Source organism: Sus scrofa, chromosome 12, assembly GCF_054392235.1.
Source record: "Sus scrofa isolate SSC_HxYL_T2T_F1_AM1 chromosome 12, Sscrofa_HxYL_maternal_Yorkshire_Landrace_v2.0, whole genome shotgun sequence".
Classification (NCBI taxonomy): domain Eukaryota; kingdom Metazoa; phylum Chordata; class Mammalia; order Artiodactyla; family Suidae; genus Sus; species Sus scrofa.
The window spans coordinates 17,753,671-17,769,527 of record NC_139394.1 but is presented as its reverse complement, the minus strand read 5'-3'; the positions used below and the strand labels follow the sequence as shown (position 1 = coordinate 17,769,527).

The 15,857-nt window shown below is 53.0% G+C and overlaps 1 protein-coding gene across 11 annotated transcripts in view; it reads left to right on the top strand.

The window, feature by feature from the left end:
- LOC102167870 (proto-oncogene Wnt-3) overlaps window positions 1-15,857 on the top strand; it is a 139,044-nt gene that overhangs the window by 59,415 nt on the left and 63,772 nt on the right. For 5 of the 11 annotated variants that reach the window (XR_014821028.1, XR_014821027.1, XR_014821020.1 and 2 more), the window contains 2 exons: window positions 4,325-4,393; window positions 6,969-10,432. The gene's annotated coding sequence lies outside the window, so the exon portion shown is untranslated. Of the gene's footprint in view, window positions 1-128; window positions 211-4,324; window positions 4,394-5,375; window positions 10,433-15,857 lie in introns of those variants that run through there. The other 6 variants (XR_014821030.1, XR_002337078.2, XR_014821033.1 and 3 more) reach the window with 5 other exon arrangements.

Below are 15,857 nucleotides of genomic sequence, written 5' to 3'. Positions count from 1 at the left end.
TGTCCCCGGGGCGGCGAGCCCCCCGCCTCATTGGCCCCGCCGGCTTGCTCCGCCCCATCGCGGGTGGGGCCACCGCCCCGGGTCCGCCCCCGCCCTGCCCCCCAGCTCCCCTCCCACCCGCCCCAGGTGAGAGCTCACCTGAAGCCGCTCGGGCCGAAGAACGCGGCGGCTGAACCCGAAGGCCCTCGGGCCTGGAAGGCGAGGATGGGGGTACGAGGCGGGGACCGGGGGATTTCTGCCTCCCTGGGCGGGTGGTGGGACGCGCAGAATTCCCTCCCCTCACAAGGAAAAAGGGGTGGGGGGCATAGAAGGAGGGAGACGCTCGGAGTCCCGGAGCTGTGTCTCGTCCGCTCTCCCGCGGGCGGGTGCGCGTCCCTCTGCCCCAGCTCCGCGACTCTTCGAAGGCCGGGCCTTCGAATGCGGACGCAGAGCCGCTCTTCCAGAGCAGGAGAAATGCACGTCTAATGGCAAAGGGAGTCCTGGGAGGTGCCTTGGTCTCAGCGGAAGGGGGAAAGGGAGCCCAGTTTCTAAACAGGACACTGTCTGTCAAGGAGGAGCCCTCAGTGAGCATTTGGTGATGTTCAAGGAACAAAAACCCAGATTCTCCTGTCAGTGGGGCAGGCAGAGCCGGGGCGGGGGAGGAACCTCCTTTCCAAGGTGCGCAGATGCTAGAACTTCCCTCAGACAGCATGGAAATGTCCAGTTTGGGGCCACGACGCTCTGTCTTGCTAAATTTTTTAAAAAGTTTAACCCTAATTCCTGCAGCGAAGGTGCCATGATCAATGCAGTGGGTGGGCACCGGTCTAGGAAAGCAACATACAAGTCATCCAAGCAAGATTCATTGCGGTTTTGAAAGTCTTGAACATGGGGTCAAATCCAGGCAAACAAATTGTGACTTGTCCTGAATGCCAAGATCTGCATGTAAAGTTTCCCCCAAATCAACCATGCATGCAGAACACTAGGTGACAGCGACCTTGGCTTTGTGGACACGAAGGGGTTGAGAGACTGGTGGGAAGATGGGAGCTGCAATATTAACAGAGGAAGCCACTGGCCACAGTGAGACTTTCTGAGCTCAGTTTCCCTGTCAAATGAGCAGAGTGATTAGCTAATCAATGATCTTTAACAACTCTGCCAGCGCTATCAAATCTCGTTCTGTTGATGAAGGCGCAGGACCTGAGTAAGTAAATGATGAACTCAGATATGAAATGGGGATGATGACAAATATCTCACAGGATTTTTCTGTAGAGATAAGAGTGATGCCAGGAGTTCTCGTCATGGCTCAGTGGTTAATGAATCTGACTAGGAACAATAAGCTTGTGGGTTTTATTCCTGGCTTTGCTCAGTGGGTTAAGGATCCGGCGTTGCAGACGGTGTATGTTGGTGTAGGTTGCAGACACGGCTCGGATCCCATGTTGCTGTGGCTGTGGTGTAGGCCGTGGCTACAGCTCCGATTAGACCCCTACCCTGGGAACCTCCACATGCCATGGGTGCGGCCCTAGAAAGGACAGAAAGACCAAAACCAAAACAAAAAAAAGAGTGATGCCAAATGCCTAGCAGGTGCTGGCTTTCATTTCAGGGGTTGTTATCCTGCAGGCAGGACCAGTGGTGTGCTGGTGCTTACAACTGCTCTGCGAGTCAGGCAAGAGTCTAACATATAATTTGCCAATTTCTGTGCTGCAAATATTGCCATCGCGACTGATTTCAAGCTATCAGTGTGGCGTCATCTTGATCTCTGGAGTTAGAAAGAGATTTGTACAGGTGGCTCTGCAGGCCAATCCGAACCAGCTCCAACACATCACTGGTAAGACCTTGAATCAGGCTTAGCAAGGCTCAGAGGAGGGGATGCCAAGCTGGACCAGTGTGAGTCAGGGAGGAGCAAGAGCCCCCACCAGGCCCCAGCCACCCCAATGGGCACCTGAATTCAGGCGAGGGAGGTGGGAGCTGCCCCAAGTTCCCTTCCTTTCCTCATGCCCGTGAGCACCCAAGGTGCACACAAGCACACACAAGCCTGCAGGTGCCTGGAGAGGGTGGGGGAAGGGGGAGGCACATTCTCCCAAAGTGACACTTTTTCAACATTTCATAAAAGATATATGTTGACATCTGACAGTTAAGGCTGCAATGCAGAGAAGTTGCAGGAAGCACCAAAGATGTATGGGAGACATCAGTGGTGGGGCAGAGGCACACATGGAAATATCCAGATGGAAGTTCTTGAGCCTCCACTAGCCCACGATGTGGCGCCTTCCTTCTGAGGTTAGAACCAAACGCTGCTGGCCTCTGCCTGCTGGGGTGACCCCCCAACTTACCCATGGAGGCTTCAGAGTTCTGCTTCGGCCTTACTGGTCAGCAGGACTTCATGGAACTGCCCAGTTAGCAGTCGCCGTTGCTGATAATAGTTCCAATAGCAGCTCCTATGTACCAAGCTGCCTGTGTGTGCGAGTATGCGTGCATGCACCCGCCCCAGCGCATGTGTGTGTGCACGGGCGTGCCTGCTCAGGCCTAGAACATGTACCAGCATATGTCTCACTGAAGCCTCAAGCCCCCTGTGAGTTTAGGGCTATCATTATTCCCATTGCACCGACAAGTTAAGTGAGGCCCAGGAAGATTAATAGCTGGTGCACATGACCCAGTTGTAGGTAATGGAAATAAGAGTGAAGCCCACCCCCAGAGGGACTGTCACACTTGCTGTGGCTCCTGATTGACCATGGCTGGCTGAGGGCTGCCCAGGCAGAGCCCTGCCCACAGTGGCCTTTGCATGATTCACCCTTACGGACCATCGTGTGCCTCCCAAGTGCCAGCCATTAAGGGCCTCTAGTCTGGAGGAGGAGATGGTGGTGAAAACAAATTATCTCAATATCTGTGATATTGTGGGACCTCTGAGGAGGGACTCCAAGATCAGCCCTCAGTCCTTACAGCCTGGGCTGTAAGGATTTGTTCCTCCCACCTCCCCCTCTGCCCCGGGAGCTCCTCAACTGGGCCTGAATTTTACTTCTTTCCAAATCTCTGGAGGCTGGCACAGGGCCCAGTACGTGGACGGTACTCAGGTACTATGCGTTGTTGCTGGCTTATAACTTAGTCTGTGACCGTTTTATGGGGCTGCAGAGATGGAGAGTATCATTCTGATACAACACATGCTCACAGAGGCACCCCCACCCCCGTGCCCAGACACGCGCTCCCTGATATGTGCTGCAAACACACACCCTGACACTCTACAGCACAAGTCCAGGCATTTGATGACACACAGACCTCCCGCCCCGCCTCCCCCATGGCTGTCTAAATTCCTAGGCAGACCCACAGCTGCTCCTGGACCTACACGTTCACACAGGTATGCAAGAGAAGCATTCTTAGGCATCCACATGCAGCTACCTGTCTCCATTCACCAGCCCAAGGCAGCCACGGTGTGGGGATGAAGCAGTTTTCCCAGCCCTCTGCACAGACACACACACACACACACACACACACACACACACACACGGGCAGTCCCAAATGAGTGACCCGAAAGGCTTGGATAGGCTGTATCAAATCCAGCTCCTCTTCCTCCTCCCTGCGGCCCTGACCCCAAACCAGGCCACCCTGCCTGAGGCAAACCCCCAGGAGCTACTCATCCTTGTCTGGCCCTAGGTCCCCCAGGACTCCAAAGCCAAGGCCAGGCCCCAGGCAGAGCCTGGCACTCACACAAGCCTCTGAGTTCACCACCAGGCCATGAGCAAGTGGAAGTGAGGACTTCCAGGCTGGCCATCTCCCTCTCAGCACCCTCACTGCTACACTGGAAATGGGCTTGACCCAACAGGCAGTGGGGCAGGCGGTGCCCAGTAGCTCCAAAGGAGGGAACCAGCACCCAGGCCCAGCCCAAGGCTCGGATACTCAGGAGAGCTGGTCCTGGCCAGGAGCTGGTGTGGATGTGCTCACTGTTCCTCTGCCTGTGCTCACCTACTCCCTGTGACCCAGCCTTCTTTGCTACAGCCTCATTATAACTAGCTCTGCTCTGGGAGTTCCCACTGTGGCTCAGCAGTAATGAACCCAACTGGTATTCATGAGGACACAGGTTCAATCCCTGGCCCCGCTCAATGGATTAAGGATCTGGCATTGCCATGAGCCACGGTGTAGGTCACAGACGCAGCTGGCATCTGGTGTTTCTGGGGCTGTGGCATAGGCAGGCAGCTGCAGCTCTGGTTCAACTCCTAGCCTGGGAACTGCCATATGCCACAGGTGAAGCCCTAAACAGACCAAAAAAATAAAACTAGTTCTGTTCTGACCACTTCCATCCATCCCACCCCTGCACATCTGAGCTTGCCTTAACTCTCACACTCTCTTTTTTTGGTTCCAGGGTGCTATGAGGCATCACACTGGACAGCACTGTCCCTGCTACCCAGGAAAGACACTGAAGTTCAGAAAGGTAAGAAACTTCCTCAACATTTTTGGAACTCAGTGGCACTTGGTGGCTGGGTATGTGATCTTTCCTAAACATCAGGCTGAAATAGGACTGAAGCCAAGTGGGGAAAGTGGGCCACAGAATACTGGGATACTCACAGCTATACATGAAAACAACAAAAATGATGGGGGAGAAAGATACCAAAATATTTTTTAAGTGGGTGCTTTGGAGGTTGAGAGTGTGTGTTAAAAATGTTTTTATCCTCTTCGTAGTTTCCAAATTTTCTTTTTTTTTTCTTTCTTTTCTTTTTTTTTTTTTTGTCTTTTCTAGGGCCACACCCGTAGCATATGGAGGTTCCCAGACGAGAGTCTAATTGGACCTGTTGCCACCGGCCTACACCAGAGCCACAGCAATGCGGGATCCAAGCCACATCTGTGACCTACACCACAGCAACGCTGGATCCTTAACCCACTGACCCAGGCCAGGGACTAAATCCACAACTTCATGGTTCCTAGTTGGATTTGTTATCGACTGAGCCACGATGGGAACTCCAAGTTTCCAAATTTTCTACTGCAAGCCTATTTAACATTTATAATGAAAAACATTTTGGGGACTTCCTGTTGTGGCTCAGCAGTAACAAACACTATTATCCATAAAGACACGAGTTTGATCCCTGGCCCCGCTCAGTGGTTTAAGGATCCGGCACTGCTGTGAGTTGCAGTATAGATCACAGGTGTGGCTTGGATGTGGTGTTGCTATGGCTGTGGCGTAGGCTGGCAGCTACAGTTCCGTTTCAACCCCTAGCCTGGGAACTTCCATATGCTGTGGGAGTGGCCCTAAAAAGACCCCAAAAAATTATTTTTCTTAAAAGGGGGAGGGAATAACTATACAAGAATAAATCTTTAGTGGTAAAACTTTAAGCATTGGCAGGAAAGATATTGGGAGGGGATAGGGGAAGTATTCCTAGACATCCTTCTATGGCATCCACCCATCTCCTTTTCTGTAGGAAGAGCCCTTGTTCTCTCTCTGGAAGCTCGCTCTGGAGTTAGCAGAGCACACACACACACACACCCCCCCATGGCAATTCCAATTCGAGGCCATCTCGCTGCTGTTTGTTCTTCCCTTCCTCATCTTCTTGCTCCAGAACAGTGCTCTGAGCGGAGGTTGGGTTGTATGGAAGGTGGCATGACCGTTCCTCGCCCCCTTGCCTGCCTGAGGCCCTTCTCCAGCCCTCGAGACAACAGCGTATTTAGCGAAGGAAGGCTGAATGCAGAGGGAGGTGGGAAAGTGGCAAACTGGACGGACCATCACAATTGCCAACAGCCTGCTCCATTGTCCCCATAAGTCAAAGTCAACTCAGAACTGTCAGGTGACATATATGCCCGTTCTCTGCCTGGGTACTGGGCTCGCCGTGAATACACCTACCCCCAGGGTTCCCACTTCCAGAAGCATTAGGACACAGTGAGAGGACTGGGCAGGCAGCACTGACCAGCAGGCAGCACGCATCTTGCCTTTGGCTATTGCAGATCCCTCTCGGGCCATCCCACTGGCAAAGCACGAACAAAAGACTCCACTTTCAGGTGCTTTCAGCAGAAGGGTTTTCCACACAAGCTGCAGCTACTAATATAGTTCAAAAGAAAGGGAAAAAATGAAGGAAGGAAGGAAAGAAGGAAGGAAGGATAGGAGGAAGGCAAGAGAAACAACTTTTTTAGGAAATAGAAATAAGAAATCATCCAGAATTTACTATAAAGAACATTCTAAAGATTTGACTCTGAACAAAGTCACTCTCTTTTTTTTTTTTTGGCTGTACCTGCAGCATGTGGAAGTTCAGGGGCCAGGGATCAAACCCGTGCCAGATCCTTAACCCCCAAGCCACCAGGGAACTCCCAAAAACCCTCTTAACATCTTCTTTTTTTTATGTTTTTATCTGAGTAACTCTTGCTTCAGGAAGGGAAGGGTGAGAGGAAAGTGTATCCATTTTGAAGTTCGGATTATTTAAGCGGCACCTGGAGGAATGCAATCCCTTGCAAGTTCTAGAAGGTTCCCATCAACAGACCACCTCCACCAGGTCACACTTGCACAACCACAGGAACAAAGAAGTTTGTAGGAGGTGCTCATTAACAAAGTCTTGACTAGTGACGGCTGGACCACAGCATGTCTTCCTAAACTCAGTGTGGGGCTCCAGTGGCCCAGCAGAGGTCTTTCTTTAAACCGAGGAGGGGAGTTCCCATTGTGGCTCAGTGTGTTAAGAACCCAACCGACAAGTATCCATGAGGATGTGGGTTCGATCCCTGGCCTCATTCAGTGGGTTAAGGCTCTGGCATTGCCCTGAGCTACAGTGTAGGTCACAAACACAGCCTGGATCCCTCATTGCTGTGGCTGTGGCGCAGGCCAGCAGCTGCAGCTCCAATTCTGCCCCTAGCCTGGGAACCTCCATATGCCACAGGTGCGGCCCTAAAAAGACCAAAACAAAATAAACTGTGAGGAGAGACTCCAATCTTCATTTATCTCCAGGAAACAGTAAGCTCAGGCACACACACACACACACACACACACTTAATGACTAACTCTGTTTTACTACAAAATTTCCTTTTCATAGAAAGTAGGATGATATACTCTTGGATTTAACAAACTTTGAGCATCTGGTGCTGAGCCCTAGGAGGAAGAGACAACGCCAGGTTCTGTTCTTGAGGAGCACAGAATCTGTTGGGAAAGACGTGCATACAGCATTTTGAATACTTACACATGCTAAGCGTCGTTCTGAGTTCTCTAGAAATATTGACTTATTTCAGCTTTACAACATTTTACCGATGAAGAAACTGAGGCACAGAGAGGTTAAGTAACTGCCCAGCTAGTAAGCTTGGGGTTAGAACCCAGGAAGCCGGTACGTGTTTCATCACCACGCTGCAGTAAAGAGAAGAAAGTGTCAAATGAGAGAGGAACCCAGGCGAGAGGACAATCCGTTCATTGTTCCAGGGAGGTGTGTCTGGGACAAGACTGAGAGGTAGTAACACTTGGGCTGGATCGCGCAGATCGACTTTTTTCCCATCCATCTTTCTTTGCTTTGCCAAATAGCACAATCCATCCTCATCTGCCACATAAACGTTGGAGAAGGAATCAAGTCTTACCACTGGTTGTCGTTATAGTTCTAAGACGTGATCCTACAGGGCATCCCTTTGCTATACCGTGTTCCCCTTTGGAGTGAGACGTAGATTGAAAGGGTGCTGGACTTTAGACTAGAAAATGCCTTTGTGATTTGCTAAACCGTACCACTCTGTTATTGACTCTGGAATCTCATTCTTAGCCCCAGCTCCAATGTCAAGGTCTACACGCCCCCTCCTCTGCCTCTGGATTTAGCATCCAGGTTGTGCCTACATTTCTCCTCTTGAGGAGGCCTTGGGTCTACTATGACCTGCCTGCGATACCACATGTGTCCAATAGGGGTCGCTGGCTACAACAGGATGGGACACCTGTCTTTGACCAGTGAAAACCCTGGGTCCTCACTTAACCTTGTCCTTGGCTTCTTCTGCGACCTCGGTTTCTGCATCCATAAAATGGACAGAGCACTCCCTAATGGTCTTCCCCACAGAACAGTGGTGAGAAACATGAGGATGAATGTGAACACCTTCCAGTGTGATTCAAGAGAGGCAGCGCCTGCGTGACTTTCTCACAGCTCCTAACTAGATGATTTCAAAAACGCCGTCATTCCACGACTACCCGCTGAGCATCACTCATTGTGCCAGGTGCCGCACAGAATCCAGAAATCATCTCTACCTTTGCAGTAAAGGACTCTGAGTAAAAGTTTAAAAGCAAGCTGGAACCCTGACGGTGCGGGGGTAGGCGCCAGCTCTCCCGGGTGGACAGTAAAAGCAGTGTCTCCTCCCCTGGGAAAGATAATGGGGTGTGAAATGGCAGGACATCTACTTGTCCTGGACACCTACTGTGGCTGGAAGTCTCTCCCATCCGATAACTCGTCTTTCCTCACACAACCCAGCCTGCACGTGGGGAAACAGACACAGAGAAGGGAAGTGACCTGCCCCCACACCGGGATTCCGGGAACTTCCCCGCCAGCTAATCCCAGAAAGTGGGGTGGGAAAGGGCAGTGCGGGAAGACAAGTGACCCGAGCAGGCGGGGAGGGGCGGGGCAGGGAGGACCTTCCTGTTGGGACACCCTGACCCGGCAGATGGAGGGAGGGAGGCTGGGGCGGCCAGCCTTCTGCAGGAGCGCCCCCTGCTGGTCCCCTGTGCCACCGGTTGCAGAGGCTGCTCAGCCCTCCAGGCAGCGCGGGACTCCCCAGAATAGAACCGGGAGGGCCGGGAGGAGCCCTCCCCACCGCTTCACTTTGCACGTGGCGAACACAAAGCTCAGAGGAGGAAGTGACTTGCTCAAAGACTCTCAGTGAGCCGCCAGGATGCAGGTCTCTTAGAGGTCCTGCCTGACACGGCAGAGGCCGCCACCTCCCCTCCCCTGAGCCTTCCGGTGTGGCTGAGCCCAGAGAGCCCCTTCGTCCACTCCCTGTGCCCGGCCAGCCCCCATCGCTCCTCTCCCGTCCCTGCCTGCCCCACAAACCCATCTCCTCCAGGAACCTTTCCACACTGCAGCCCCAGAGCTCGCCCTGTTGTCTCCAAGGCCTGGGAGTTTAAATGGCTTTCAATTCTGAAACGTGGCTTTGTCAGGCAGCGGGCACTATCTTGGGCGCTACAGATGAGGCCTCTTTCTTTGGAATTCTCCACTCACCCACCAAGCCCCTCCCCACCCAGAGGTGCCTGGTATGGAGCCAGACTCTCACTGGGCGGTGAATATTGATGAATGTCTTTTTCTTCTTTCCATTAAAAGCAGCCCAGCAGTACCCCTGGCCCTGGACAGCCAGGGTGCCTGTGCTGGGACTGGATCTCTCCTTCCGAGCCGGTGACCTTGGGCAAGTCATTTAAAATTTCTCAGAGCCCTTATTTCCCCAACTATAAAATCAGGGATGGGCGTTCCCATTGCGGATCAGCAGATACCAACCTGACTAGTATCCATGAGGACACAGGTTCAATCCCTGGCCTTGCTCAGTGGGTTAAATATCCAGCAAGCTGGGAGCTGCGGTGTAAGGTTGTAACTGTCGGCGTTAGGTGTAAGGTCAACGTGAGGTTGCAGGCATGGCTCGGAAACTGCATTGCTGTGGCTGTGGTATAGGCCAGCAGCTGCAGCTCCAATTCAGCCCCTAGCCTGGGAACTTCCATATGCCGCAGGTGTGGCCCTAAAGAAAAAAAATTCAGGGGTAAAGCTATTCTTTGGGCTTGTTGTGAGCAGTAAATGAGATAATGTATAAAATGTGACTGGAACATTGTGGGTACTCCAGAGCCTGCCAGGCTGATTAGTCGGGCTTCCAAGGAGCAGTAGGCTGGGCTCTCTGGCCTCATCCTTCTATCTGGCGGCCTTTATCCTAGATGTGAACCTTCCAACCCTAAGGCTCGCTGCCTCCTGCCTGCTGTTGTAGGAACATCAGGGAAGGGGACACACAATGGCTGTGGGCAGATCCTGGGAAAGGCGGATGCTATTAGTGGACAGAAAAGGCTTAACGAGGGACATGGGTAATCAGGTCAAGCCGCCAGGCCGATGCTCCCACCGACATGCTTTCAGGTACCCAGGTCTGCCTCTCTCGCTCCCCTCTTTGTGCTGCCATCCTGCCCCTCCATTCTTTCTAAACATGTCTTTCTGCTTCTGCATCGATTAAATCTTGGTTCCTGCTTCTCTTAGAACGTATAGCCTGCACGTGGCCCATCGTGGCTTCTGTGACACCCCCACGGAGCCACAGCCATTCAGCTCTGGGGTCCAGAGGCATCTGTCGTGTGTCCTAACACGTGTCTGAGGGAAACGTGGGGACCCCACACTGGCACTTCCAGGATCTGCCAAAAGCTGTGGCCAGTGTCAACTGGCTGCCCAAGGGTCAGGTATCTATACCTGGCACAATTGGCTGTGGTCATGGCAACAGGGCATCTGCTGCAGGCATGGCCACAAACATAGTTGCATGTCTAATAGAATAAATATTCAATAAATACGGTCAAGAAAAATAATAATAACAGAAACTCATGGATGTTCATTAGAACTGCATGAGTAAAGGGAATTTGTGAACTGTTTTACGTGGTGCATGGTCCCCCCTAGTTGCATGGACCTTGTACCAAATTACCCATCTTGTCTGCCCAGATTTTTATGGACTGTGTCTGCTTGAAGCTTAATCCACTCATATGCTTGTTACAACAAATACTGCTCCAGGAAATGGTCCCAGAGTCCCTAAACCTGACTGATGGTGTTGCGAGAAGGACTCTCCCCTTTCTCCAAACACTCTTTGATGTGATTTAAAAAATGAATTTGTGATGTGAAAGGAAAAGGCAGCCCCTGCTCTGCATCTTCCCTTCACTTGCCCGCCTGCGGGGCTCCAGACGCTTCCTCTCCTGGCCTTCCTTCCCTCCCCCCCCTCATCCCCGGTTATGAGGTCCTGTGAGCCAGCCAGGAGAGCAAAAGCCTAGACCTTCAGCCAGGAATAGCCAAGAGGAAACAGCAGGACAGGGGGACCGTGAAGCTTTTTGCTCCCTGTTGTCCCGCTGATGACTTCTGGGAGAAAAGAGGTGAGGCAAAAATGTGCCTCCCCTCCCCGCACCGCTCATCCCCTTGGGTGGAGGTCTCAAGGAAGATGTGATTTACGCGTGGAAAAGGCTGGCAGAGCACGGCCCACCCACCGTAAAGCCCCCATGAGTGATTTAGAAACAGCTCTCTCCTCCTCCAGGCACTTTACTTCCAACTCTCAGTAAATGGTCACTGCAGATGTGCCCATAATGCCAGTGGCACCCTCCTACGTGGGGACCCTTTTGCAGCGCGCAGCCCATGCGGTTGTATGTGGCAGTCCTAATGGCACATATCCCAGAGGTCCCATTGTGGCACAGCGGGTTAAGAACCTGATTAGTGGAGTTCCCGTCGTGGTGCAGTGGTTAACGAATCCGACTAGGAACCATGAGGTTGCGGGTTCGGTCCCTGCCCTCGCTCAGTGGGTTAACGATCCAGCGTTGCCGTGAGCTGTGGTGTAGGTCGCAGACGCGGCTCGGATCCCGCGTTGCTGTGGCTCTGGCGTAGGCCAGTGGCTACAGCTCCGATTAGACCCCTAGCCTGGGAACCTCCATATGCCGCAAAAGCGGCCCAAGAAAATAGCAAAAAAAAAAAAAAAGAACCTGATTAGTATCCACGAGGACACGGGTTCAATCCCTGACCTCGCTCATTGGGTTAAGGATCCAGCATTGCCATGAGCTGTGATGTAGGCTGCAGATGCAGCTCGGATCTAGCGTTGCTGTGGCTGTGGTACAGGCAGGTGGCTGTGGCTCCAATTCAACCCCTAGCCTAGGAACTTCCATATGCTGCAGGTGCCGCCCTAAAAAGCCCCCCAAAAATGCTAATGGCGTGTACCCAGTCGTGCTCTGCCCTGTGAGTGGTCAGTCTTGCTGACTATTAGTTATCCCTCCAAACCTTTCCCCACGCACATTCCCAGTGGGCCTGCCACCACCTTTCTGTGTCCCCAGCCTCAGCCCTTGGGAGTCACCCCTCACTCCCTGGCTTCCGAGTGAGGTGTGCCTGGATGCACATCTGAGTCCCAGCTCTTAGGAGGGCTGTGGCCTCGGCTAGGTCACATGGCCTCCCTGGGCCACAAGTCCCTTATTTGTGAAGTGAGAGTGGCTCCAGCTCTCCTGTAGGGCTTTACTGAGGATTCGACAGGAAAGCCACCAAGACCAGGGCCTGGTACCTGTTGCGTCCCCAACATCAATCCCACCGCCTGCCTGCCCACCCCCTTGCCTCAAAAATTTCCCATGTATACTCCAGACTCTGCCCAAGGAAGGAGTCTCGGGATCTGGCTACACAGGCAGCTTATCTCTGGAGCCCCGTCATTGCTGATGAAGTTTGACTATACCAGTTAAAGGGGGTAAGGGTAAAACAGAGGTTGGGTGGCATCCAAGAGTCCTAGACTGGATTCTTCCTGAAGTGAAGGGTTATTTTGCAAATCCAAATCCTAACCCCTGGATTTCTTTATTTGCACATCTGGCTCTTCATTTTTTCCAAAGAATTTACTGAGCAGCACACCTGCGCTTTAGGACACAGGTCAGCAGGTGGCTTCCAACCAAGACATCACCCTGTGGCCCTGGGCACCTGTGCGCCCCTCAGCCTGGCTCACAGGGAGGCCAATGACCCTCTGCACTGAGGGATTCCTTTCATCAACAAATTGCCCCAAAGTACTGAGCATTTATCAGGGGCAGGCACTGGGCTAGTTCATTTCACTATCTCATTTATTCCTCCCAATTTCTCCAGAAAGTGACATGACAATGATCACCTGGACTGTTTATTTTGTTTGTTTGTTTGTTTGTTTTTTCTTTTTAGGCCAAACCATGGCATATGGAAGTTCCCAGGCTAGGGGTCGAACTGGAGCTGCAGCTGCCAGCCTACACCACAGCCACAGCAATGCAGGGTCTGAGCCGTGTCTGCAACCTACACCACAGCTCATGGCAATGTGGGATCTTTAACCCACTGAGCAGGGCCAGGGATCAAACCCACATCCTCATGGATACCAGGTGGGTTCATTAGGCTGAGCCACAGCGGGACCTCCTGGACTGTTTTTAATCATTGACGTGTCCAGTATTACACACTTGTCTTCCTCTCATGGAAGTGATGGGACACAAAGATATGCAAAATTTGTATTCTTTGCTCTTAAAATTCCATCTCACATAGAAAGGCAAAGAACAATCTCAGTCTTCCTCTGGGTACATCTCTAGAAACCAGACTCTCTGACTGAATTCAAAAAATACCACCGGTTCCGAGGAATGCACCTCATGTTCCTGGGAGGCCCAGGTGAATTCCAATAGTCCCATTCCCTCTGTACCTTTCTTGTGCTTCTCTCCTGGAAAGGGGATGTGGGTTTAATATCTGAGGTGAATTTTAAGATCTGCGGGTGAGGTGTTACTAACCTCCTTTAACCCCCCCACTACCTCCCCCACCAACACCTCCCCCCACCAACACTCATTGTCTGTGTCTCCAGCTGCTGTTCCTAGAAGCTCCAGCAGGTGTCACTGTGACCCTGACCATCCTCACAGGTCCCTGATCTGGGCCCATTCACACAACACCTTTGTGGCCCCAGGGCTCTCAGAGGTCGGGCCTCGCCTCTAAGGAGTCCCACAAGGAAGGTCCTGTCCCAGAGAGAAGGGCCCTGTCTCTGCTTCACTCTCCCAGGACTATCTTAGGGAAGGGCTGTGCTTCCACGAAATTCAACCTCATGGTCAAGGGCCTAAGGGTGCCGAGGGTGGAGAGAAAAGGGGGCAGAGGAGATCTAGACTCTGCTTCCTTCCCTCCAACCCCGCTGGATCGCTTCTTCCATTGCATTAGGAGAGTGTCCCCCTACTCCTCCAACCTTTGGGGACAAATCTTGGTGATGGCTGAGGGCCACTCAGGGTCAGGAATCACTGCACAGATGAGGAGCCAGAGGTAAAAGGGCTGGAAGTCAGGGAAGCTTCCAGGAGGAGGTAATTGTGGACCCAAGAGATTAATTCATGGCTCTGCCCCGCATTGAGAACAAGGGAGATGAGGGGCCAACCTAAGGGGTTTAGTACCATCTTGGGGGAGAAATGCTGATGGGTGTGTTTATCAGTGGCCACTGCAGAGATATTTCTGGGGTCAGGGTGGGCTTCCAGGGACTCTCTCCCCACAAGTCGGAGAAGCAAGAGGCATAGACTAAGAGCACGAGAGGGGATGGAAGGAGCTGGCCAGGAGCTATAAGGGGAAAACAGGATGCTGAGTTGTGAACGGGGGGGAGGGAGACCTTCCTTCCAGGCTAAAATTGGGTCCTCTGAGTAGAGGAGGGATGTGACAGCTGAAGGAGGGGGAGGAGGCGGGGAGGGAGGGAGCCAGGACTGAACCTGTGCCCAGCCTCAAGAACAGCGGAGCCCCCGGGCTGTTTGCTTCCTTGAGCCTTTGGCCCTTCCTGGGATAAAAAGTCAGTGACAAGCCAAGGACATGTGCTTTTCCACAAAAGGCCCTCAATGCCTCCTGTCCTAAAGCCCAACCAGACCTCAGAGGGCCCCACAGCCTCCTAACAGCCCATCTCACCTAACAGATCCCTGCTGCCTACCCCTTCCCAGGCAGCCTGCCCACACTCAGAAGGCCTCAGGGAGTCGGAACCCGTCACCCGCCGCCCCTCCAGCCACTGTACCAGAATCCCCACGCCCCATCCCCCCTCTGAGCTTTGGCCAATTTGCCCCTTTGGTTATCATCATGGGGATCTGGCCCTTCTGGAAGCAAGTCTTGACCCCTGGGGTGGGGTCTGGCCCTGGAAGGATGGGGACAGGAGAGACTTGAGAACTAGTGAAAACACAGCGCCAAGATGCGAAGGAAGTTGGAGGAAAAGCCGGCCTCCCCAGCAGGAGCCCGAGACAGACAGCTTCAAGTGGGCAGGCTCACCCTCCCGGCTTCCTCCGGGAGCCCTGTTTTCTCAGAGGCCAGCTCACATGGAAAACATTTCAAGGCACACCTACACGCAGAATAAGATTTCGTAGAAGATGCAACAGCGTCTCCATTTTGTCCAGAACAGGCCTCTGCTGAGCTATTCCGCTTTCTCATTAATGCCCTGGGCTGCCCTGGGGGGCATCAGGGGATGCAGGGCTGCCCACTGCCCAGAGCAGGAAACAGGTGTTCAAACCCAGGCGAGCCTCCAGCCAGGCCCCTGAAGTTCAAAGAGAACTTCCCAGGGAGTTCCCTTGTGGTGCAGTGGGTAAAGAATCTGGCATTGTCACTGCAGCGGCCTGGGTTGCTGCTGTGGCACGGATTCAATCCCTGGCCCAGGAACTTCCACCTGCCTCAGACACAGAAAAAAACAAAAAACAAACAAAAAAAATCCCAAAAACCAAAAAATGCAAAAACTACCCAGAGGACTAGCTGGGCAGTTGGGGATTTGGATGCTCCGAAGCGGGTTGGGAATGCTTGCAGGACTAGAACGCAGACCTTAGCAGCAGCTGCCAGGGGAGTAAAGGAAACTGCTCTTTCTCTAATTTGCTGCTGAGCAAAGCAACAGATCTGGCAGCCTGTGTTGGGGGGGCAGAAGACTACGATGCTGAAGGAGCCCTTGTACCAGAAGCTCCCACTCAAGGCCAGTAGGACCGACCAGGGCTCCAGCCCAGCTGCCAGGCACACTTAGCAGCGGATGCCCAGATCTTACGTCCTGACAGCCCCTTCTGAGGGCACCGTGCACCACCCCCATGGTTGACATCTGTCCAGTGGCAGCCAAGGCCTGGGACACTGGAGTCCTTGTGTTGTCAACAGCCCCCACTCTCCATCTGCCCTCGTGGCTGTGGAAAACAGTTACCGACTGACCAGGCTACAAAGACACTGTCCCCAAGTGCCAAGGCAGAGCCGAGAGCCGCCTGTTCCCACCATGGGATCTGTGACAAGGACCGGGGGTCAGAATGCAGGCTGGGG